We start from the raw sequence: 25,820 nt of genomic DNA on the forward strand, positions 1-25,820 counted from the left end.
AAATGAGTAGAATGTGTCCTTTTATTGAAAATGCATCTCTGGGTTATTTGTGGGGCATAGGAATTGCTTCATATTTTCCCCAAATATATAGTCCGCCCCCCCCCCCACAAGGTCTGAGGAACAGTGGACCGGCCCCCTGCTGAAAACGTTTGCTGACCCCTGATCTATCCTGACCCACAGTTAATGGCCAGGATGAAGTTTTGACTGAGAAATTTTGCACAGGGGCAGAACACTACTTCTTAAGTAGTCTACTCCTAGGCTGTCATGGTTGCCCTAAAAATGATATTGGGGACAATCTCTCTCTTCCCTCCCCCCAACATACACAAACAACTCTCACTGCAGTCAAAAAAGGGCAAGCAACCATGCCCTGCCCCTCCACCTCTCTCGCTGCCAAGGAAAAATAGTAAATGAATAGAAATTCTCTTGCCCAAGTGACGTTGACACCAAAACCCCACAATACACTAAGTATTTACCACTCCACCCCCTCTTCCCACCTCTCTTCTCCCCTAAGCATATACTGTCTGCATTTATGTCTCACATTGAATGTAACTGATCTGTAGAAAAGACTCTACAACCTGAAAAAAGAGACAAAGCACGTACTTTTGTAACCAACGAAAATCTTTAATAAAGTTTTTTTATATTAAAAAAATGATGTTGGGAGCTTTGGGTACATGTTTGTCATTGATTAAGATGTGCTCCCATTTCCTCTGGTCACTCTTTCATGTCTCCAACTCTGGGGGACTTTATACCTTCTTCCCCAGACCTCTTTCTCCCTCTTGGCCGGGAATGGCATCCTCAAGACTTCTTCTGTTCCACATTGACATCTGTGATAGAAAATCTCATGTCACTAGCAGGTTGCTAGCCCTGATGAGTGGTAGGCAGCTAGTATATTACAGTCGTACCTTGGAAGTCGGACAGAATCCGTTCCAAAAGGTTTGAAAACCAAGTGTGGCTTCTGACTGGCTGCAGGAAGCTCCTGCAGCCAATCAGAAGCCGTGGAAGCCCTTTCAGAAATTTGGCTTCCAAAAATTGTTCGCAAAGCGGAACATTCACTTCCGGGTTTGCGATGTTCGGGAGCCAAAACGTTCAGAAACCAAGCTGTTCGGTTTCCAATGTATGGCTGTATTTGAAAATGTGATTCCTGAGTAGGCCTAAATAAGCAAATAATCCACAATATGTGATTTTATTCCTTGAAGACCCCTTGCAAGATTATAATAGCTACTCCCTCTTCTCAGTACCTCTGGGAACAAACGATGTCTCCAGTAGGCAGCACAGCTGCGGACAGAAGGCAATCTAAGCTTTTCTAGATACTTGAAGTCTTTGGGGTCCAAAGAATGGAAGGCCTACGATACATCCTGAAGAAGAAATGAGCAGCATCACCAGCTATTGGGAAGGCTGTAGTTCAGTGGCAGAGCATCTGCCTGGCATGCCAGAAGGTCACAGGTTCAATCCCTGGCATCTCCAGGTAGGGCTGAGAGAGAATCCTGCAGGCAGTCCTGGAGAAGCTGCTGTCAGTCAGTGTAGACAATACTGAGGTAGATGGGCAGGTGGATTTGCTGAGTATAAGGCAGCTTTTCCCCTTTCTATTTAGGGATGTGTTTCAAGCCAGAGCCTGTAAATTCCCTTAATGACAAGCGAGACTCCCTGTTCCTTGTCTTCACTTGGCTTAGGTTCTGGGAGAAACCCTGCTGCAGGCTTGTATTTAGGACCCTGCCAGCGAATTGTATAGACCCAGTTAATCACCCAGTTACCCTAGTAGGGTTGCCAGACTCAATAGAGGACAGGACTTCTGTGCCTTTAATTGTCCTGCTCTCTTTTTGAGTCTGGAAACCTTAAAGAGAAACCAGCAGACCCTTTGCTTGGAAATTAAACAAAGGGTCTGCTGGTTTCTCTTTAAGGTTTCCAGACTCAAAAGAGAGCAGGGCAATTAAAGGCACAGAAGTCCTGTCCTCTATTGAGTTTGGCAACCCTAACCCTAAGAGCACCTGTGTGGAGTCTGAACTCTGCAATCAGAGTTCAACAGACAACACACCCTGGGCCCTGCATCGGGGGAGGGGGCGAAATAATAGACCCACACCCTCAATTAGTAGAAGCTTAGAGGGATGTCCTGAATCTTGCTGAAATTAACTGAAACACAGTCTTGTGTCATAATTCAGGCAGACATAATTATAATTAATGTACTACTCAACATTGTTGCAACAGGAGCCAGGGCGTGTGCTGAGTTTCCCCACATCAGCCACTAGGTGTCCTCATAGGTACACATATAAACACCAGGAGAGGGGATAACCTCTGAGCTAGGAATCAATCTCATAGCAGTAGCAATTCAACTCCTTATTGAAGGATGTCAGAGTTCTGGTACCTCTTGGGCTCAGAGCATGGGGAAGGGGGTCCTTTAGGTCCATCAGCAAACAACAACACAAGAAGAAGAAGAAGAAGAAGAAGAAGAAGAAGAAGAAGAAGAAGAAGAAGAAGAAGAAGAAGAAGAAGAAGAAGAAGAAGAAGAAGAAGAAGAAGAAGAAGAAGAAAGCTTAAGCAATGCACAGACATCCTCGGAGGTAAAGAAGCGATGGTGAAACAGACAATTGGTCTTCCCAGTGGCGGAGCTTCATGCTCCAGCACCAGGGGGTGGAGAGCAGGCATGGGTGGGGCTGGCGCATGTCCTGGGGGTGTGGCACACAACCTGCAGAGGCGTGGCGCCCAGCGCGGGCGGGCGGGGAGGGACAGCCTGGATGGCACCCCACCGGGATCGCTCTGCCGGGGGTGGTGTGCTCCCCACACACTCCTCTTCCTCCGCCATTGGGTCTACCTAACTCAGTACAGGCTACACTGATCAGCAGTGGCTCTTCAGAATTTTAGACAAGATTCTCTCTCAGCCCTACCTGGAGATGCTGGGGGTTAAACCTGGGGGTGTTCTGCCTGCAAAGTACCTAGATGTGCTTAGGATGAGATCACTGGGGTTGAATCAGGAGCCTTCTGCATGCCTAGCTTGTGCTCCGTGCAAAAGAAGGGGCCTTCCCCAAGAAGGACTCGTGGACACCCTTTTGAAAGCATTTGCAATTGGATTGGTTTCAGTCAGCAAAATCTATAGGGCTGCGGCAAGCGGCAAGGGTTAAGGCACCCTGGGCTGGGAATCCACCTCCCCCCCCCCGCTCCTCCGCTCCTGTGCATTTAGCAGTAGCTTGACGTGCAGACATTGAGTTTTCTGCAGGCTTCAAGAAGCTTGCAAGAGCAAGGCAAAGAGAGAGAGTAAGGAAGTTGTCCCATTAGGGCAAAGGAGGCACTGCCCCACCACTCTGCCTTCAGCCAGCCCCCATCTGCCCGCCTTCTGACTTACAAGCAGTCTGGGATATGGAATTGGCTGCCTGCCTCCTCTTCCTCCGTTGCACTGTTGCCTTTGCAAAACTGAGCAGGGAGGAGGAAGGCGACAACACTAGATTTAGGCCACATTCACACCAGACACTCAAAGCAGTCTCCTGCCACTGTCAGCAACCATAGCCATAGTTTCCTCCAAAGAATTATGTGAGCTGTAGTTTGCTAAGAGTGCTGGGCATTGCTAGAAGGCCCCTGTTCCCCTCCCAGAGCTACAGCTCCCAGAGCTGTGTAACAATCAAGTCATTTCCCCAAGAAACTCTGGGAATTATAGCTCTGGAATGGGCGGCGGCGGTCTCCTAAAAACTCTCTGCAGCCTTAACATGCTACAGCTCCCAGGAATCAGTGGGGGAAGCATGGCTGCTTAAAGTGGTGTCATAGTGCTTTAAATGAAGGGTGTGAATGTGCCCTTAGTTGACTGTGGCTGTCATTGGCTCTGGCGCCACCTGCTGTTGGTCTCCCTGCCTTCCACCCTACCAGTCTCAAGGGGCACCAGCCACGCACTGCAAAAAGAAAAGATGGCAAGCTTGAGTGTGCGCTTGGCCCGGTCATGGATGCTCATTCACATAAGAAGAGCACTGCTGGATCCTGGCCAGCATTTTGGCCAGCATTTTGTTCTCGCAGTGGATGAACACATGCCTACTGAAAGCCCGCAAGCAGGGTGTGACGGATTAGGCTTAGTTTAAGGGCTTGGGAATATCTCCAGGGTGTTAAGAGTTAAATTGCACTCACTCCGTTAGAGTGACAGTTGGCTGCTGAAAGGTGGGACATTCCGCACTTTAAAAGGAGGGAGCAGCCATTGGTCAGGAGAAGAGGGCGGGAGAGAGTGGTGATTGGAAGTTAGAGGGTGTGGGGCCAGGATAGTGGTGACTAGGAGAGATGGAGTTGGAATTATTGTTATTCCTCTGAATGAAGACATGATATTGTAAACAAAGGAAATACTGAAACCGATGTGTTATATTAAAAATAAAGTATTGTTCTTGTTGCACAAAGAAATGCCGTCAACTGTTTGATCCAGGCAGGCTCAAAAGGTGGTGAACTTGAAGAAAGAGACACTAGGACAGGCATCCCCAAACTGCGGCCCTCCAGATGTTTTGGCCTACAACTCCCATGATTCCTAGCTAGCAGGACCAGTGGTCAGAGAAGATGGGAATTGTAGTCTAAAACATCTGGAGGGCCGAAGTTTGGGGGTGCCTGCACTAGGACTTACAGGTTGATAAGTCAGGTCCTCGAGTTACACGAAAGAGGGGTGAAGGGACGAGAAGCTCAGGAGTGCCACATAGTTGCCCTGTGTGCTGAGGTAACAGTAACAGGGAGGGACTCTAAGTGATGGAAGCCCTGGACTTGAGGTAAAAAGCATCTTTATTCCCAGTAACCCAGAGCCAAGCCTGTAACTGGCCACGGTAGCTGGATAGGGGTACCCTTGTTGTTAAGAGACCTTGAGTGGAAGGGAAGATTACTAGTTTAGGCGGACCTCGAAGTACTGGTGGGGCAGGAGTTTAAGAGAGCCCTGCTCTTCGACACAGAGAAATAAAAAGCAACAGGGGGAATCTGAGAGTCAGAGGAGGGGTCCGTCGCACAGGTCATGAGTGCATTGCCGCATAGGTCTTCAGCCAGTGGGTTGGGACACTCACAGGTGGGTCGAAGCACAGCTGTTGCCACCATGTTGCATTTCAGCTCAGGCTGCCAAGGCCAAAGGAGCACTACATGTGTGTCTGCACTGGGACGTGTTCTTCTGATGAGATGCTCATTTTATCCGTTTCCACGAGTGCTCCAATGTGGCAGAGGGAAGGCAAAAGCCCCCTTTAAAAATAATATACATCTCTCTGGCCAATTACATAACTCGTGTCTTCTGCCACATTGCAGGACGGCTTTTCATTTCGTAGTAGTGATGCTATGGCAACACTCTGCACATCCCTCTGCTAATTGCCCTTTTTAGGATTAATAGTGTGCACTATGAACTATAAATCAAAAGTGACAATGTGAAAGTGGGTCCCATGTTGTAGGTCGGGAGTCAGAGGTGGGTCTTGTGCCTGAACCAGGTGAAGGCCACTGTACCAGAACATCCCATAAAACTGTCTTGGTTTGCTTTTTTCAGAGCCTGCTCAGATATCTGGTGAAATCTGTGCAAGTTGAATTCCCACCCCTCATGGTACAAACCACAGGGATCTTTTCCCCACCCCCAGTCCACTTTATAAATGAGACATCTATATGTTTAAGCATGGGGTGGGGTGGGAGGGAATCAAAAGGAACTTTTTTATGCTTGTGCTCCTCTCATATGAAGGCGAGTGTGTTCTGCTCCACCCTTCAGGGTGGAGAATGAGATGTTTGCCAGCATATGTTTGCCAGATGTTGTCAAGCGTGCAGCACAAAGGGTCCCTCCTGGTTGTTCAGTTTGCCATATGTCGCCAGGGTAATGTTCTTCTTTTTTTATGATCGGGCCTGAAATATGCAAATATTTTCTTAGAAATTTGCAAATATGTAAATGCCATGAAACAAAGGCCAGGGAAAGGGAAACATCCCTGGCTCTCTTCTGTTACATGACTGCACTAGTCTCTGTGCCTCTATAAGGAAATCAGGAATGCAGAGAGAGAACAGCTCAAGAGAACATCCGCTAATTTGCTCAACCAGAATAGCCACCCTTGGATTTACAGCAGCGGTCAGGAACCTCTGGCCTGCAGGACAAATCCGGCCCTCCAGGCCTCTCAGTTTGACCCACAGGCCTCTTCTCAGGCCACACCCCTCAAGAGTGCTGCTCTGACTGCAACCCTCCTTGACTGTCTTTGCCTTGTTGAAACATGCCATTGAATAATGCTTCCATACCCTCCAACATTCCTCAAATGTAAATAGGGACGATTGCATCTGAGGAATGTTGGAGGATATGCAAGTTGTTTTTGGTTGGGGGGAAAGTGGGGATGTGGAAATACATGCACACACTCTATACATGCTCAGAGGCACTACTGCCACCTCTTCATTACTTCGCACATCATAGGGCAAGACCCCAGTGTTGGGCACCAGCCCTCCTCCCCTTCCCCCTCCCTCTCCATCATCCTGCCAGCCACTCAAGACTCACCCAGTGCTGTTGCCGACTTCAATCTGCACTGTGGCCCTTTCAAACCCAGACCCTCCAAGTGTCCCTATTTTCCAGGGGCAGTCCCGGATTTACCTGGTTTCTGATTTGATCCTGGAATGTCCCGCTTTCCCTTGGCATGTCCCTATTTTCATCAGAGAAATGTTGGAGGGTATAGAGTTATGTGACTTCCAAGCCAAGGAGATAAGAAACTATACAACCTCCAGAAGACATCTGAAGGCATAGGGCAGATTTTTAAATCCTTAATGTTTTATTATGTTTTTATATATGTCAGAAACCACCCAGAGTGGCTGGGGCAACCCGGTCAGATAGGTGGGGTATAAACATCATTATTAACAATAGTTTTATTGTGGAATAGGTATGCAAGCCCATCTCTCTCTCTCTCTCTCTCTCTCTCTCTCTCTCTCTCTCTCTCCCTCTCCCTCTCCCTCTCCCTCTCCCTCTCCCTCTCCCTCTCCCTCTCCCTCTCCCTCTCTCCCCCCTCCCAGTAGTGACCTGGTGAATGACATCATCAGGCTGCGCCACCAAGCTCAGAGCCAGCCACCATGTTGTGAGGGGCAGCGTGGCAAGATCTGTGCAGATCAGATCTGAAGCACCTACCTCAGAGAAGGCGGGGGGGGGGGCAAACTTTCCTGTTTTACAAAAACATTTTTAATTGACCGAGGGCTTCTGATTTTATGTTTACATTGTCCCAAATCTGTATTTTGGTTCTGCTAGCTTCCCCCCTCGTAATTTGGTTTGTTCTTTGCACAATAAAGATTTAAAATCTTTATTGTGCATTATTTGTAAGCATACACAAGAGTCCCGTTGTGACCTAGGAAGTAAATAAATAAACTCCAGCTGGTGGGAACCCACTTGATGGGATGAATGTTCTATGGAACTTGGCTAGTCTGTTCTTCTTATACGCAAAAAAGGCACTGAATTAATAACAACTACTCAGCTGTTGTTGTTTTTCCTACCAGTCGGTCAGTATTTCTAGAAATATGCCCCAGCTTTTGATCTTTCATTTACACCCACTGAGGCCTGTCCCAGGCAGAGCTCAAAATCACTACACATCTAGTTATATGATGGATTCTGCAGACCATTCTTGATAGCTTTCTCAGATGTGTTTCCTATCTACACAGGAGCCCTTATTGCCAGGGCTGAGTCCACAGTGTTATGCAGTGGCAATCATCATCATCATCATCATCTAATGCTATTCTAGGCTGCATCAAGAGAAGTATAGTGTCCAGATCAAGGGAAGTAGGAGTACCACCACTGTTTAACAAGGATAGTAACAAGCTGGAAGGTGTGCAGAGGAAAGTGACCAAGATGATCCAGGGTCTAGAAACCAAGCCTTATGAGGAACTGTTGAGAGAGTTGAGCATGTTTGCCTAGGATAAGAGGAGACTGAGAGGAGATATGAAGGGTTGTCACATTGAAGATGGAACAAGCTTGTTTTCTCCTGCTCCGGAGCGTAGGACCCAATCCAATGGTTCCAAGTTACAAGAAAGGAGATTCCATCAGGAAGAACCTTCTGAAGATAACAGCTATTCAACAGTGGAGCAGAAGCCCGTGGAAGGTGGTGGACTCTCTCTTTGCCCCACACTTGCTTTGCCACAGCAAAGCCAAGCTCCCAACCTATGCTTTTCCAAGGTAATGTGCAGTTACACCTTGCGAGGGCTAGGGGACAGTGTGCCCTTCCAAATCTCTGCCCGGGGGAGGATCACCACCTTGGAACTTTCCAGATTGGTGCAAATCCTGAATTATCTCACTGTTTCATATCAGAAATCTCAGATCATCATAGTTGGGCAAGTTCTCAGGATCAGATGGATGTGATGTTTTTCAGTCTGCAGAACAAAGGGGCTTGTTGGTGAATGATTTGTTTCGGGGGGTATTATGAAGGGTAGATAGATATTTCCCTCTGAACCAAACATTTAGCTGTGGTTCCATTGCAGGTGGCATTTGCTTCTTGGAATCCCTGTATGAGAAATGACGAGATCCACTCTCAGGCTTACTGGATCAACGTGACCAAGCCGAGATGAAAGAGAGATGCCTTTTGACCTAAATCTGTTATTGCACACTCCGATGTCCTTGGCCAAGTCCCTTAATCCTTGCATCCCATGGGAACCTAACTCTCTCACACCTGACCTCTGCCACTTACTGTGCTTTTGTGAGCACACCCTCCCTTATCTTGGCACACACCCATGTGGGGAATGAAGTCTTGGTATGGCATGCAACTTTGCTGGGTTTTCTGCATGAGCACCAAAACATGGGTGGGACGAAGTAGGAAAGAGGGGGGGGGGCATGCAAAGTGAATTGTCTTGACTGATGTTGCCAGAAGATTGAGGGCACTGAAGGTGGAATACTAGAGCTCTGGAGCCATGTGAGACTTTTGCACCAGGCAGAGCTTCCTGCTTCCTTTCACAACAACACACCTTTACCAGAGCAGCTACCTACTTAAAATACTTAATAGAGGAAAGGGAACCAGAGATTACCTGAAAAGTGGCTGCCATAAAATTAAGGAGACAAGCTTTGAATGAATCTAACAGCCAATGTCTTAATATGTTTTAAATTAGTGGTTAAGGTTTTAACTTATATATTTTAGCCGTTTTATATCTGAATTATTTATTGTGTATCAGCTCATAGGGAGTAATTTTTATCTATTTATATCTGTCTGCTCTCTGTTGTTGTATATGCTTGCACTCTGGTCAGTGCAAGCAGCTACTCAAAACACCATAGGGCAAAAGCTCAGTAGCAAAGCATCTGCTTTGTATGCAGAACGCCCCATGTTCATCTCCAGGTTGGGGCTGGTAGAGACCCCTGCTTGAAACCCGGGACAGTCTCTGCCTGTCAGTGTAGGCAAAAGTAAGGTAGATGAGCCAATGTTCTTCTGACTCAGCACAAGGCAGCTTCCTGTGGTTCTGTGTCTTAAGGGAAGGGGTGTAGCTCAGCAGTAGAGCCTTTGCTTCGTGTGCAGAAGGTCCTTGGTTCAATCCAGCAGCATCCCCATGTAGGGTTGGGAGGAGTGAAGGTCATGGCCAGGGATGCCAAGCTAGAGCAGAGGGATGATGTGCTGATTGTGCTCATTGCCTTGCATTTATGTGCGGTACAATCACATCTTGTGCAGGGGTTATATTCTGAGGTTGGTGCATATCTGCAAAAACATGCATACCTGAACCACTTTCTTGGAGCCACCCCGCATGACCTTTCTGGAGCCATGCACTCAGTGGGCTTTGCGTCCATCCAAGCAAGGCAAAGAGCTCTAGGATGCTCTTGCGTGGTCTTGCGGGGCCATCTGAGATCTTGCATGAACATCCAGAGCCCATGAAAAAGCATTCCAGAGCCCAATAAGCAAGATGGAGAACTTAAAAGTTCTTTCTGCACTGGGAAAATCCTGGACAAAAAGAGCTTTTAAACTCTCCACCTTCCATGCATTTAATTTATGTGATTTCAGCTGGCTGGTCTTCAACTGCATAAAATTGAAATTGCGCATGTTTCAGGGCTGCCAACTTGAATAAAATATTCTAATGGAAGGGAAATGTAAATCCCATCCTGATCACAAGATGTGACACATGTCCATCAACTTGGGGGCAGCCCCCTCAAATATTTTATTGGGGGTGAAAGGACCTCAGCCCCAAGGAGTGGCTCCTGACATGTACCATCATACTGTAGCACTTTTTCTGACAGGGCACCTGGTTGAGTGGGGTGGGGAGGCCATGGAAGGTTTTGAAGGAACAGGTTGGGTGGTGAGATGCCTCCCTGCAGCGCCTTGCTCTCTATACATGCTCTTGTGCCTTGGGAGCAAGTCTGGAAATGGGAGCGGAGTGGTTTTAAAACTGTTCAAGAATGCATCTCTTCAGATGTTCACATCAGAGAGCAGAGAGAGCGAACAGCACTCATCAAATGGATGACAGTCCTGCAGGGATTAAACAAACATGGTGTCTAAAATGCTGTGAAATAAGTGGGGGGGGGGACGCGTGCTTGCGGAGAGCTACAGAAACTGTTGCCAGCTCTTTCCCCAGGAGTTCTTCATTAGCCTCTAGGCTTTGAAGCACTTTTGAGATTCCCTTTGATTCCTTATATGGGAGAAGATCTTTCCAAGCTTGGCTAGAGCCGCATTCCACCTGAAGCATTCTGGCTAGAGCAGAGGAGGAGAGCGGCTCAGCAGAACACCATTCCAGCTGCAACCAAACAAAAGATGGCCAAAGAAGACCCACCTATATTTTTCCCACCCCACCTCACCCTGATGCTAACGTGTGCTTCCTGTAAAGTCTACTAAAAGTATCGCAAAGTATTTATCCACAAATCTTTCTTAAGCAACTGGAAATTAAGGTGAGTTTTGCAAGAGCTCACCTGTTAGAGCAAGCTGCTTAAGAGCTCAGTTGCTATATTAACACTAGATGAGGAAAAGCAGATTCAGTTTGCCTTGCCCTATAGTGCAAGGCATTGCCCAATCTTTCCCCAGCCCAAGGAAAGGACATGTCTAGTTCCCAGATCTTGCTTCACCCAGCTTGAGCCCCCAGACGTGTAGGGATAACAATACTTTTCAGGGCTCTTGTAAGGATCACTGAGATAACACAGAGCAGAACTTTGGAACACTTATAAGGCAGTAGAAAGAGTTGCAACAGAGAGGAGGCAAGCACACTTTGTATTCTGGAGCGCCACCTGCTGGTGTGTGGTCTATTGCTTCTCAAAGAGTCTGGCATGATGAGTTTCTGCAGGATGCGAAATTCACCAAAATTCAGCAGGAGTTCTGTGCCTATTGGGACAGTCTCACTTCTCTGCAGCTGCCATAAAAAAGGAGATGCTGCTTCCCTTGGTGGGTGTCAGTTTTGAAAGCCTCTTTTCTGCCCCTGCAGGGCCAATCTAGCAGAGGGTTAGCATAGAAGACAGAAGCAAAGCAAGGTGCCTTTCCCTGAGTTAGACCAATGTCCCATCTGGCTCTGAATTGTCTACAATGACTGGCAATGGCTCTCTGTGGTTTCAGACTGGGGTCTCTCCCAGCCCTGCCTGGAGATGCTACTGGTGGCTGAACCTGGGAACTTCTCCTGCACTCATCCTAATGCCCTGATCCAGTCAGTCATCATTAGGAGTGGGGGAAAGGCAAACTGAGCTAAATCCCACCTTCCAAAAAATGTGTGAATCAAAAGACGTAGCCATCCTTTGAAAAACCATGGTTCTCTAAATTTTGCAGTGTGGTTCTCCAGCCAAGTAATGTGTACAAAAACGCATATACTGTATGTGCAGATATATTAGCGAAAACATACTAAATGCATTAGACATGGGGAAATTGCTTTGGGGAAAACATTAAAAATGTTTATGTGAGCCAAAATGGCATACAAAAATTGCGTACATTAGGAGAAAATTGCACAAAAATCCAGATGGATTTTTCTGAAGACTTTGCAAAATAATAACAATAATAGCAATAATAATCGTCAAACTGATGTGGAAATGTGGGAAGCAGTCGATTGAAAAAATGATAAACTGAGAGAAACCAAAATTGACAGGTTTACTCATTCCTAGCTGCCACCATCCCTGTACATCTCCATTTTCTTCTAGCACCTGAGCTTTGAATGTAGCAGTAGCCTGTTAGAATCTGCTCAATGGTAGACAAACTGGAGGTGCCAATTGGCTGGAGTTATTTGCTTTTCCAATCAAAAGGGGGCTCCCCCTCCCTATGCTGGAGAACTGGGGAGGTCAGGTTGTTTTGAACTCCTTGAGCTAGAATGTAGGCTCCCGCCACCCAAAAAAACACAAGTGCTTTCCTCTCTTCCCTTCTCCGCCTCCGTGCACAAAATGCTGGTCCCAATTTTTTCTCAAAACAGAGCTTTTTCCCCCTGCTAGGCCGGGCTCCAACTCTGGCTTGTTAGCTTTGATTGGAACAATTTCCTTTGAACCCGGCTTGAATTAATGTCACCATGGCAATGGGGGCAGGGGCTTTGTCTGTCCTGACCTGCCCTTCACCCCTCAGCAAGACATTTGGGGTGGGGGGGAGGAAAAGAAATGGGAGGGAGGGAGGGAGGGAGGGAGGGAGGAAAGGGCACCACTTTATCCAAGCTCACTACCCAGCAGAGGAAAGTTTGCCCTGCTTCTGATGTTCACCCAAAGTCCAACCCACAATGCAAGATAGCTCTTCCTTGGGTCTGCTGAATACTTGGCTTTCCTTGCACCCAGGATGCTTTAAGCTATCATGTGGCAAGTGCAGTGACTTAATGTGAGGACCATCCCTCTTCATAGGGGACTTTTAGAATTGCAGCTTTGGGAGAATAATAGGGGCCTTTTACCAACTCTCGGTGGACGCAGGTGGCGCTGTGGGTTAAACCACAGATCCTAGGGCTTGCCGATCAGAAGGTCGGCGGTTCTAATCCCCGTGACTGGGTGAGCTCCCGTTGTTTGATCCCAGCTCCTGCCCACCTAGCAGTTCAAAAGCACGTCAAAATGCAAGTAGATAAATAGGTACCGCTCCAGCAGGAAGGTAAACGGCGTTGCTGTGCGCTGCTCTCGTTTGCCAGAAGTGGCTTAGTCATGCTGGCCACATGACCCAGAAGCTGTACACCAGCTCCCTCGGCCAGTAAAGCAAGATGAGCACCACAACCCCAGAGTCATCCGCAACTGGACCTAACGGTCAGGGGTCCCTTTATCTTTACCAACTCTCAGTACCCTTCATAGACTACAAGGGACGTGGCTGGCTCTGTGGTTTAAGCCCCTGAGCCTCTTGGGCTTTCAGACCGGAAGGTCGACAGTTCAAATCCGCCAACCTAACAGATCGAAAGTATGCCAGTTTGAGTAGATAAATAGGTACGGCTGTGGTGGGAAAGTAAACGGCATCTCCATGCCCTCTGGTTTCCATCACAGTGTTTGGTTGAGCCAGAAGTAGTTTAGTCCTGCTGGCCACATGACCCGGAAAGCTATCTATGGACAAACGCCAGCTCCCTCGGCCTGAAAGTGAGATGAGCACTGCAACCCCATAGTCGCCTTTGACTGGACTTAACAGTCCAGAGGTCCTTTACGTATTTACCTAATAGACTACAGCTCCCTGAATTCCTTTGGGGGGGGGAACCAAAAGTTTAAAGTGGTATCAGAGCACTTTAACAGTTTGGTGTGAATGTGATCTAAAGTTCCCCACGTTTTTCCAGCCCCCAACATCTGAAAGTGTCCTGTGCACTTGAACAGCCCCACCAATTCTCCTCTGACTCCAATCACAGCTACAACCTTCTGCATCAGGCTTCCCTTACAAAGCTACAATTCCCAGAGCAGTTTAACAATCAATCTGTATTCATAGGGAACTCTGGGAATTCTCTCCTAACAACTCCTAGCACCTTTAACAAACTACAGTCCCCAGAATTCTTTAGGCGAAGTCATGACTCTTTAAAGTGGCCTCAGGGTGCTTTAGAATCTCATTTCCCCTCTTTCATACCTCATAGCAGGCTGTGGAACATTCACAAGGAGTTTACAAAGCTCCCTCCAACCAGAGCCAGCGCCTCCCATGCATTTGTGATTGCTGCAGCCTTCCCAAAAATGCCAGCCCTGCCCTCGCCTCCGGAGGAAGCAATCTTTGGATAAAGGGCTACTTCATTCCATCCCATCCATTGCTCCCACTCCCATCCCAGGCTTGCGTGACTTGATGGTCAGCCACAATACTCATTTATTTCCATGGCAGAGGAACCTCTTTGTAGCCAGACCTGAAGGTGGGTGGGGAGGCGGCCCTGTGGCTTTGCATGCTGGGAAATTTCTTGGCACACTCAGCTCCCCTTGTTATCTCCTTGGGAGAGATTATGAGCCTCCAGTTCTGGCAGACTTCCCCTTCCCCCATCTAAGGCATATTTCTCTTTGTGTCAAAAAGCTGGCCTCACTTGGGACTCAGCTATACAGCTGCAACTAAAAGGTTTTAAGTGTGTTTCAAGTGCAATATATAATGTGACACTAGATGGCGATGGTGAGCCTTATGGAAAATTCAATGTGTTTTTTTAAAACGCTTTCAGATTTTTTTTTGATTTTTTTAAAATGTGTGTGTAGATTCCACTTCGGTCATTCAGGGCATCCATTGCTTGGAAGGAAAGGGCTAGGTGCACAATTGCCACTGGCTCCGTGGGGGGATGGAGAATCTGGCTGGCTCACAGAGCTAGGGGAGAAGGCTTTTGAGGCCACAGGTGTGGGAAATCCAATGCTGGAACATCTGGAGCCCCTCCCTAATGCCCCCATTGAGGAAAAAGAGCCTATTGTTCCTGTAAATCAGGGGTTGGCAACCTAAGGCCCATGGGCCACAAGCAGCCCATGGGGGGTCATTTAACTGGCCCACAAGCCGCCCCCGAACCAAGCCGCCCGCTCGCCAAGTCCCTGCACACTGAGCTAAACCGGTGCAGTGCAGCACAAGGACTCACTTCTGCTGTCCCAGAAATTGTGTCTGCACATGCTCAGACGCCGGAAATCGCGGGCACATGCACGATCCGGCCCACGGATGGATCTCCGCTGGAGTGAACCGGCCCAGGCAAGGTAAACCTTGCCAACCCCTGCTATAAATAATGGGTTTCATTGTCAAACCATTCTTGCCAACAAAATATTTTTCCCTCAAAGCATTAGATCTCATGGAAATCCAGTTGTTGTTGTTGTTGTTGTTGTTGTTGTTGTCGTTCTTGTTGTTGTTCATATACCGCCCTATAACCAGAGGTCTCAGGGTGGTTCACAGAAAATATCAGCATAAAAAACACAATCTATAGTATATAATCAAAATAAAAACAATCCAATAACACACACACCCCCAAAAAAGAGCTACATTTTAAAAGGGCATAGGGTGTCAATCAGATCAATCAAAGGCCTGGTTAAAAAGGAACGTTTTTGCCTGGCGCCTAAAGGTGTGTGATGAAGGAGCCAGGCAAACGTCCCTGGGGAAAGCATTCCTCAGACGGGGAGCCACTGCAGAGAAGGCCCGTTCTTGTGTTGCCACCCTCCGCACCTCTTGAGGAGGCAGCACACATGAAGGAGGGCCTCAGAAGACAATCTCAGGGTCCAGGTAGGTTCATATGGAAAGAAGCAGGTATTGAGGTATTGTGGTCCTGAGCCTTTTAAGGGTTTATATTTCTCTTGGGAGAAAAGCAATGACAAACCTAGACAGCATCTTAAAAAGCAGAGATATCACCTTGCCGACAAAGGTCCGTATAGTTAAAGCTATGGTTTTCCCAGTAGTGATGTATGGAAGTGAGAGCTGGACCATAAAGAAGGCTGATCGCCGAAGAATTGATGCTTTTGAATTATGGTGCTGGAGGAGACTCTTGAGAGTCCCATGGACTGCAAGAAGATCAAGAAGATCAAACCTATCCATTCTGAAGGAAATCAGCCCTGAGTGCTCACTGGAAGGACAGATCATGAAGCTGAGGCTCCAATACTTTGGCCACCTCATGAGAAGAGAAGTCTCCCTGGAAAAGACCCTGATGTTGGGAAAGATTGAGAGCACAAGGAGAAGGGGACGACAGAGGATGAGATGGTTGGACAGTGTTCTCGAAGCTACGAACATGAGTTTGACCAAACTGCGGGAGGCAGTGGAAGACAGGAGTGCCTGGCATGCTATGGCCCATGGGGTCACGAAGAGTCGGACACGACTAAACAACAACAACAGGTCAAAACCAGCATTTTTAATTGGGCCCAGAATCTAATTGGTAGCCAGTGCAGTCGGATCAGGATTGGTGTAATATGCTCAAACCATCTTGCTCCGGTGAGCAACCTGGCCGCTGAATTCTGCCCTAGCTGAAGTTCCCGAACCATCTTCAGAGGTAGTCCTACGTATAACGTATTGCAGTAATCTAACCAATGAAGGTGAATGTTAGAAGATTCAGGACAGAGAAAAACATTTCCTTCTACATACAGTGCATAAGCCACTCCCACTCACTCCCACAGAAGGCAGTGGTGGCCACCAACTTGGATGGCTTTAGGAGAGGATCGGACAAATTCGTGGAGGAGAAGCCTTTGGCTACTAGCCGTGATGCCTGTGCTCTGCTTCCATGGTCAGAGGAGAGGGATCTTGGGCTCGGGTCCTACTTGACAGCTTCCCACAAGAGATCCTGGTAGCCCTTGTGAGAACAGATTGCTGGACTAGATAGGCCAATGGCCTGATCCAGCAGGCTCTTCTTATCTTCTTGTGTTTTCCTAAGGTTCAAATGTTCCCCATCCCCTGCTGTGAGGCACCAACTGCATTATATATTTCAAGCAGTATCAAACCATTTTAAACAGTCATAGCCTCCCCCCCCCCCGATCCCAGATATCCTGGGGACAATATTTTGTTAAGGGAGCTGAGAGTTATGAGGAGACCCCTTCACAATTCCCAGCATTCTATAGGAGAAGAGATTTACTGTTCTGCCACTCTGGTAATTGTATTTCAGTTCCTATTTAAAGGCTAATTTACATAATTCCACTTTCTGAAACAATACTGAGAAGGAAAGGGCTGTCATGCTTCAAAATCTGCCCTTCTCCCGAGTCCAAAAATACTAGAGTGTGTATAAAACCACATTCCTTTATGAAAATAATGTGCACCGCAATGTAACATTGTATTATATTAGGGGAAACCTGCTCTGCAAAGATGCTTAGATGAGGCACAATTGTGTACAAAAGTGTGGATATTAAAACACACTAAACACACTAAATGTATGATGATGTATGGTGATGTATGGAAGTGAGAGCTGGACCATAAAGAAGGCTGATCGCCAAAGAATTGATGCTTTTGAATTATGGTGCTGGAGGAGACTCTTGAGAGTCCCATGGACTGCAAGAAGATCAAACCTATCTCTTCTGAAGGAAATCAGCCCTGAGTGCTCACTGGAAGGACAGATCCTGAAGCTGAAGCTGAGGCTCCAATACTTTGGCCACCTCATGAGAAGAGAAGACTCCCTGGAAAAGACCCTGATGTTGGGAAAGATGGAGGGCACAAGGAGAAGGGGACGACAGAGGATGAGATGGTTGGACAGTGTTCTCGAAGCTACGAACATGAGTTTGACCAAACTGCGGGAGGCAGTGGAAGACAGGAGTGCCTGGTGTGCTATGGTCCATGGGGTCACAAAGAGACTAAACAACTAAACAACAACAACAAACACACTAAAACACCCAGGAGGCCTTTTTTAAAAAAGCACAAACTGATGTGGAAATGTGGAGAACTGAACTTACGATTGGCAAAATGAGAAACAGAGAGAGTGAGGACATTGTTGGAGCCCATCCCTAGATAAAACACATAGATTGATACAAACTTTGCAAACCCCACCCCCCACCCCCAGCTCTGGGAATACAATCAAGGCCAATAGCTTCTCTTAGCAAAGCCCCCAAACTCAGAAATGAGCCAGGCTTTACCTACGAGGTGCCTCCCCAAACAGCTGCTTCGTACCGAATCAGCCTCTCTGCTCCAAACCCCCTTCCTGTTCGTTCTCTCGCTCCCCCCCGCCCCCGCCTCTGCAGCTGGATTAAGACAGCCTTCTCATTCCTGGTTAATGAGAAACTCCTGTACTTTGTCCAATGAGCTGGAGCGCCAGCCAGCATGCATGTGACTGTGTGGCAGGGCTGGGAGCTTCGAAAGGGAGAGACAGAGGAGGGAGGGTGAAGCAGGCCTGAATTCACAAGGGGCTCAATCCCAGAGGTTGATCTGAAAACCTGCCTTCTCTGCTGACATTTAGCCTCAAAGTATTACTATATACGCCACCCAGTTACAAAACTGCCTTACTCCGAGTCAGACCATTGGTCCATCTAGCCCAGTGTTGTCTACACTGACTGGGAGTGGCTCTCTGGGCTTTCAGACAGGGAGGAGTCCCAGCCCTCCCTGCAAATGCCGGGGACTGAACCTGGGACCTTCTGCAGGCAAAGGAGGTGCTCTGGCCTTTCCTTCTCTCCTGACTTTTCCCAGCACCTGTAACGCTGCCAGTTCTGCCAGCTGAGGTGGTGAAATATACTCGGAGTCGAGAGTGAATTTCATGCTCTTTATTCAGCTCGTAGTCATCAAGGAGAAGAAGAATGCCCTTTTCCCCAAAACCATCTGCTTATATACATTATTTACACAATGGCTTGTGTGATTGGCTACTTCAGGGCTACACCTGTGGGCCAATCAGTTTGTGGATTGACTTCTGCCAGCAGACTGATTGGCTGCTCCTGCAGACCAATCAGGTTGCGGATTCACTTCCACCTGGAGTTGGATTGGGTGGCTCCTCTGGACCAATCAGACTGCTGATTCTGGATCCTATTGTTCTATGATTCAGCTCAGTACATAACAGGTGGTCAAGAGGGCAAATGTGGAGTAAGCAAGGCAATCTGACAGGTAAAGTGGTCCCAAGTTGTCAAGGGCTTTGTATACTAATCGCAGCCCATTGAACTTGGCTCACCTGCAAATGGCCAACTAGTGCAGATCTCTGAGCGCAGGTGTTGCATGCTGACATGGCCTCGCTCCCATCATTCTGCACTAACTGCAGCTTCCGTGGAAGGGCCTTGCAGTGATCCAGTTTTGAAATAACCAATGCATGAACTACTGCAGCCAAGCTTTCCCAGCCAGCTCATCTGCAGCTGCAGCAAATTCTGCTACTACTAAATTTGGGTGCTCGTAAAGCAAAGCCAAAATGGGGGAATACCAAGGCAGTGAGGTGGTTGGGAGAAATTTGAGATTGTTTCAAAGCTGGGTACAGGGAGATGATTAGAGCAGACTCAGGACTCAGCTACATTAGTCAAAAAACAGTGTTTTGAATGTGTTATAAACATGCAACATCAGATGGTGCTGGAGAGCAAAAATAAAATAAAATTATTTGCAATTTTCCATAGTGAGATTTCTTTTCTTTTGTTATAACGATTTGATTTCTGGCTTATTTATAGCAGGGTTTTTTCCTGTGTGTAGATCCACCGTAAGTTACATCTACCTGAAAAGAAGTGGGATAGCTGTAAGTCATCTTGAAAAGCAGAAGAAGAACATCCCAGCCCACTTTGGGCACAGACATCAAAGCACCGCCATTATGAGCTGCTCCATGGGTACAGTTATCTAAATGCAATTGGCTCATTGGTTAAAACCCAGGAGGTGAATTCATTCAGCCATTTGTTGTTGTGTTTTTAAGACAGGGGGGGAGGGAATTGAGATTTAAAAAGTAAAAATATGAGTAAAAGGTGGCTGCAGCAGCAGTGCCCCCCTTAAAAAGGAAAATATTTAAAAAAGAAAAATGGGGGGAACGTGTTTTGTTTTGTTTTTTAAATTGGAAAAAATGAAAAATACTTGGGGGGGGGAGACCTAACAAATAAAAAGCGGGGTTTTTGGACGGTGTTAAGCTGCGTTCTCTTCTCTTGCGGGGAGTCCTCTGTCGCGCTGCTTCCCTCTGGGTCCCAGCCTGCTCTAGGCACGCTAGCCGCCGGGGAGGTAGGCTTGGCTCGGACCTGGGCTCGACTGTGTGGTTTTTTTTGCAACCTCCCTGGCCCTCCTGGTGCTTTCCTACCTCTGTTCTCCCTTTGTGTCAGCATCGGTGGCAGTGACAGTAAGCTGGGAAGGCCGGGGCTCCTTTTTCTTTCCTTTTCTCTCTCTTCTTTTCACCATGGCTCCCTAGGCCTCCAGGCCACGGAGCTCTGCTGGGCCGTGGGCAGGTGTTTTCAGCCCCAGCTCGATGAGGATCGCTTGGAGAGTGTTTGGCCTCCCCCAGTTGACTGGCTGGGTGCCCCCGGTTCAACCCTGGTAACAGCATTAGCAGCAGAGGCATCTTTACCATAGGGCCTAGTGGTGCGTTGCACCAGGGCGCCAGCCTCTCGAGGGCGCTGGTGGGGCGCAACCAGCCACTAATCCCTATGGCGCCTCCACCTCTCCCTTGGCTGTAGGAATCAGCGAGCTGTCGTCAGGCAGCGGAGGAGAAGGCGGCGCCCCAGAGCCTTGCAAGTGAGCACGGGGTTCTGGCTGTCTGGCCAGGACTCTGTACCTCCTTCTCCTTTCCCCCACACTGTGTGCGCACTGGTGGCGAAGCCTCTCCCTTTCCTGGCCCTGCGGCTCTCCGTGCAGCGATGGATCAGCTGAGGTGGAGGAGCGAGGCCTCCTGGCGAGGGGAGCAGCGAGCGCGACGGGCCTGTTGCCGGACAAAGCAGTGGAGGACGAGGCACCATGGTCGAGGCACCCCAGGAGGCTTCGGTGCTGCTCTTCCCCGGCCAAGGCAGCCAGGGGATGGGCCGCGGCCTCCTGCGCTACCCGAACGTGCACAGCTGAGGAAAGTGCAGGTGAGGCGGCAGGCGCATGTGTGGGAGGGTGGGGAGACCCCCGGGGGGGTGCCCTAAGGATCCCTGCACCAGGGTGCGAGATAAGCTTAAGATGATATTGGTTAGTGGCAGCAATCCTGGTGGCCCAGGAGCCTGCCAGGCAGCGCAGTTAATGCTGGCTGCCTTCAGGAGCTCCGCAGCACCGTGGTGCGCGCCATATTGCCTCGCTGGAAGTCCTTCATTCAGCCATTTGAAGAACGCCTCCTGACCTTTGCAGGCCCCCCATCTCCCCCATCCAGGCAAGATGTGGGGAGTGGGGGAGAGATGAAGCAAGAGGCACCAGAGCTCATTGTAAAACCTTTGTGGGAACTTGTGAAACTGACCCTAAAATGCACAGCTGCATCCCATAAAGGAGGCTGTTAAAAGGCCCGCTTGTCTTGCAAGGACCCGCCTGACTCACAATCTGGGGCTCAAACCATCAGGAAAAGTTGAATGGTTTAGGGTTTCAGTTGACAGCCAACTGATATAATAGTTTAGGGTTTTCCTTGACAGGGGAAAGTTTTTCTCCCCCTCTCAACACCAGAAGCTTGTGGACATCCCATGAAGCTGAATACTGGAAGTTTTGGGACAGTTGAAAGAAAGTGCTTCTTCATAGAATCATAGAGTTGGAAGCGACCACAAGGGCCATCCAGTCCAACCCCCTGCCAAGCAGGAAACACCATTAAAGCATTTCTGACAGATGGCTGTCAAGCCACCGCTTAAAGACCTCCAAAGAAGGAGACTCCACCACACTCCTTGGCAGAAATTCCACTGCTGAACAACTCTTACTGTCAGAAAGTTCTTCCTAATGTTTAGGTGGAATCTTCTTTCTTGTAGCTTGAATCCATTGCTCCGTGTCCGCTTCTCTGGAGCAACAGAAAATAACCTTTCAGCCTCTTCTATATGACATCCTTTTATATATTTGAACATGGCTATCACCCCTTAACCTTCTCTTCTCCAGGCTAAACATACCCAGCTCCCTAAGCCGTTCCTCATAAGGCATCGTTTCCAGGCCTTTGACCATTTTGGTTGCCCTCCTCTGGACACGTTCCAGCTTGTCAGTATCCTTCTTTAACTGTGGTGCCCAGAACTGGACACTATTCCAGGTGAGGTCTGATACAGTGGTACTATTACTTCCCTTGATCTAGATGCTATACTCCTATTGATGCAGCCCAGAATTGCATTGGCTTTTTTAGCTGCTGCATCACACTGTTGACTCATGTCAAGTTTGTGGTCTACCAAGACTCCTAGATCCTTTTCACAGGTACTGCTCTCAAGACAGGTGTCACCCATCCTGTATTTGTGCCTTTCATATTTTTTTTTGCCCAAGTGTAGTACTTTACATTTCTCCCTGTTAAAATTCATCTTGTTTGCTTTGGCCCAGTTGTCTAATCTGTTAAGGTCATTTTGAAGTGTGATCCTGTCCTCTGGGGTATTAGCCACCCCTCCCAATTTGGTGTCATCTGCAAACATGATCAGGATGCCCTCAAGCCCAGGGTCGTCTTAAGTGTATCTGGCGCCCTGGTGCCATGGTGCAAAGATCCCTCCGGCGCCCGCCCCCCCGCCCTGTTTCTCAGTGTGGCTGTCTGGTGGGCGCAGCCTGTAGCGTGGCTGCCGCAGGCACAGCAGTGTGGTGCCCCCCCCTGGTGGCCTAGCGCATTGCGCCACCCAGCCTTGCCTTAGAGCTGGCCCTGCTGAAGCCCATCATTCAAGTCATTGATAAAGGTGTTGAATAAGACTGGGCCCAAGACAGAACCCTGTGGCACCCACTAGTCACTTCTCTCCAGGATGAAGAGGAGCCATTGATGAGCACCCTTTGGGTTTGGTCAGTCAGCCAAATCCACTGAATGGTAGCATTGTCTAGCCTGCATTTTACCAGCTTCTTTACAAGAATATCATGCAGCACATTGTTAAACTATGGAACTCTCTCCCACAGGAGGCAGTGGGGGGCCACCAACTTGGATGGCTTTAAAAGAGGATTAGACAAATTCATGGAGGAGAAGGCTATCAACTGCTGCTAGCTAAGATGGCTAGGCTCTGCCTCCACTGTCAGGGGCAGTAATGCTTCTGAATACCAGTTGCTGGAAACCACAGGGGATGGTGGGGAGAGTACTTGCTAGTTTCCCACAGGCAACTGGTTGGCCACTGTGAGGATGCTGGACTAGATGGGCCATTGGCCTGATCCAGCAGGCTCTCCTTATGTTCTTAGTCTAGGATGAAGATGAGAAGACTCTGGATGGGGCAGGTGGAAGGAAGGAAGAACAGGGGTAGCCTTCTCTTGGGAAACTGAGGCAGAGAACTGACAAAGCACACGGAGGGTTGAATATTCTTTTCTGTTCCATAAAGGACCTTGGAGGGGGGAAATGACTGCAAATCTTGCTGCTATTCCTGGCTGTTGGCCGAGGGGAGGATGGGGAGCGGAGGAGGTTAACCTGGCAGAAGCTGCTTTCCTGCCCTGGCCTTGTGTTTTATCAATCCCTCAACAGGAGCGTTGGCACCGAAGGCCGGCAGAACAGTGATGAAGAGCTTTTGCACTCCTCCGGGTCCAAAACGCCACATCAGCAGGAGCAGGAGGAGCAAGGGGGCCACGAGCCTCCAAGTCGCGTGGTGAATGTAATGAAGAACAGATTGTCTCCTGGCTGGATTCCAGAGCCCTCGCAGGCACAGTGAAGCAAAGTCCTTGGGATTGTGATAGAGATGGAGGGGTGGGGGGACTGGGTGTTATTTAGGGGATGAGTTGGGGAGGGGGAGGAGAGTCAGATATCAAGTTAGACTGGGCCTCAGGCAGAATTGGGGTTGGGAGGGGGCAGGAGCAGTGGAATATATCAGAAGAAGTCAGCGAGGATGAACGATTGCACAGAAACTTGCCTGCAGAGGGTTGCTGTTTCTTTATATAATCTTTATATAATCACTGGCCTGCTGGATTCTTGGCAGCCCTCAACACAACTTATAACAGAGATGTGGGGAGGGGAATATGGGAACTTAGATATGTGCTCAGTCAGTAAAGCAAACGCTCAGGCCCGGACCTGACTTAGGTGGGTCCCACCTCCTCACAGCGATGCAATGCAACAGCTAGACTAAGGGACTTTTGGCTGGGGACTCTGGCTGAGTACGCAGCATATATTTAGAACAACAAAGCACCCACAACACACAAAGAATCATGAGAACTGTAGGTCAGCGTTTCTCAACCGCTGTTCCGCGGCACACTAGTGTGCCACGAGACGCTGGCTGGTGTGTCGCGACGTGCGGCGACGAGAAGGGCGATTTGCATTGTCACGTGCCTGGCGGCCACCAATATCCAACACTGAACCCGCCGGAAAGGAAGCCGGCCGGGTCACGACGCGAGGTTAGACAAACTTAAAGAAGCTGGCTGGATGAGCTCAACCTGAAACTTGCTGAGCAAAGGATTGTACTGGCAGAGAAATCAGCGGCTTGTGAAGCCTTATTACAGGAGATTGCAACCAACACAGCAATTGGCAAGTGCTTCTTACAGTCATAATTATATAGTCAATATAGGGCGGCACAGAGTTAATTTTTTAAACTTTTTTAATGGTGGTGTGCCTCGTGATTTTTTTCATGGAACAAGTGTGCTTTGGCCCAAAAAAGGTTGAGAAACACTGCTGTAGGTTGTTGATTCACACTTCACCCCAGTAGATGCATTTTTGTACATGTTACTTGGCCTGAGAAGTGCATTGTGAAATGGCAAAAACACTCTAGGATATGACGGGGGGGGGCTGGTGAGGCTTGTGGCCTGGGGAGAGGTGGAGATTTACTTGGGACAACACCATTATCCAAGAGGCTGGGTTCTACAACCTCTCTCTGTATAGACTGAAATAAAAAAGAACTGTAAGAAACTTGTCTTTATACTTTCCTGGGCAACCAACTGGGAGCCGCTGACAGCATCCTGACAATAGTGCCTCCTAGGAGGGCCAAACGTGTGTTCACTATTATTGCTGAAGATCACACAAAAGCCAACTTCCTCCCCATCTATAAACATTTGGAAGTTGCTTTCAGTGGCAGATCGTACTCCTGTGTCCCAACTCCAAGGAGATTATAAGCAGCCTTTATCGACTCTGGGAGCCAGTGATTCCGTGGTAGAGTATCCGTTTTGCATGCAGGCAGTCCCAAGTTTGGTTCCCAGCATCTCCAGATAGGACCGGGAACATCTCCAGTCTGAAACCCTGCAGTGCCTCTGCCTGTCGGTATCAGCAATACTGAGCCAAATAGAGCAATGGTCTGATTTAGCATAAGCTAGAATCCTATGTTCCTATGAGTGGTCCTGCTCCACGATTCCCTTTTTCTCTTCCCTGGAAGAGACAAACGAGCTCTCTTCAGGCTCCTGAATGGTCAAAAGACCACCCAGAATTTTTCCAAAAGGAAACTATTTAGAAATATTTCAGTCGCTACATGCAGGCTTGATAAATGGGCATCTGTGAGTTGGCTGAATGGCCCCAAGAGTGTCACCACCACCAGGAATAACCACCAAAGAGCATCTGTAACCATCAAGGAGCTTGAGCAGGTAACAAGAACTGCAAGCAGATCCCATTGCTTGCCATCATTAAGAAGCTGCAATCCCCCTTTAGCCAGCTGAAAAGATTTTCTTGGAGTTATACAGTGTGTGCTAGTCTTGGCTGCCAAACTTCGGCTTGCTGATTATATCCTGATGGCTGTTTTGGCCATGGTGCCTAATAATCCACACCACATTTTATTTTGGGAGAACAAACGGCTCGCTCGTAAATCGGTGCTGCCCTCAGCAGGGAACCAGGCCCGAGCTCTGCACCCTCCTGAACTGAAAAGGGTATGACCACATTTATTTGCAGCCTAGCTGATTATTTAAAATAAAATAAAAGCAGTACTATTGTGGATGTCAAGAAGGGGCAAATCATCCCACAAACCCTTATCACGTGACCACCTTTCAGGGTCATTTATAATTAGATTTCACCTCCCTGGTTGAAATAGATGGTGTATATCTGTTGCAACCAATTAAACGAGCTTGTGTATGAAGAGGCAGGCCAAAAGCAGAAATAGCTTGAAAAATAAGGGATGTGATAGGAGGATATAGGATCAATCTGGTGACCAAGGAGGGGGTGCTTTGTATCCTTATATGGGTGCTCAGCTCCACCCATTCCACAGCTGTGTATACAGTGGTACCTCGGTT

At 48.3% G+C, this 25,820-nt stretch overlaps 1 long non-coding RNA gene across 1 annotated transcript; it reads right to left on the reverse strand.

The window, feature by feature from the left end:
- Nucleotides 1-600: 600 nt before the first annotated feature.
- Nucleotides 601-17,853, reverse strand: LOC148683530 (uncharacterized). Its single transcript, XR_015947113.1, has 2 exons — nt 17,774-17,853; nt 601-824 (listed from the first exon to the last, which is right to left on the reverse strand). It is a non-coding gene; the product is annotated as an uncharacterized LOC148683530 (long non-coding RNA).
- Between the last annotated feature and the right edge of the window lie 7,967 nt (nt 17,854-25,820).

Source organism: Zootoca vivipara, chromosome 14, assembly GCF_965207765.1.
Source record: "Zootoca vivipara chromosome 14, rZooViv2.hap1.1, whole genome shotgun sequence".
NCBI lineage: Eukaryota > Metazoa > Chordata > Lepidosauria > Squamata > Lacertidae > Zootoca > Zootoca vivipara.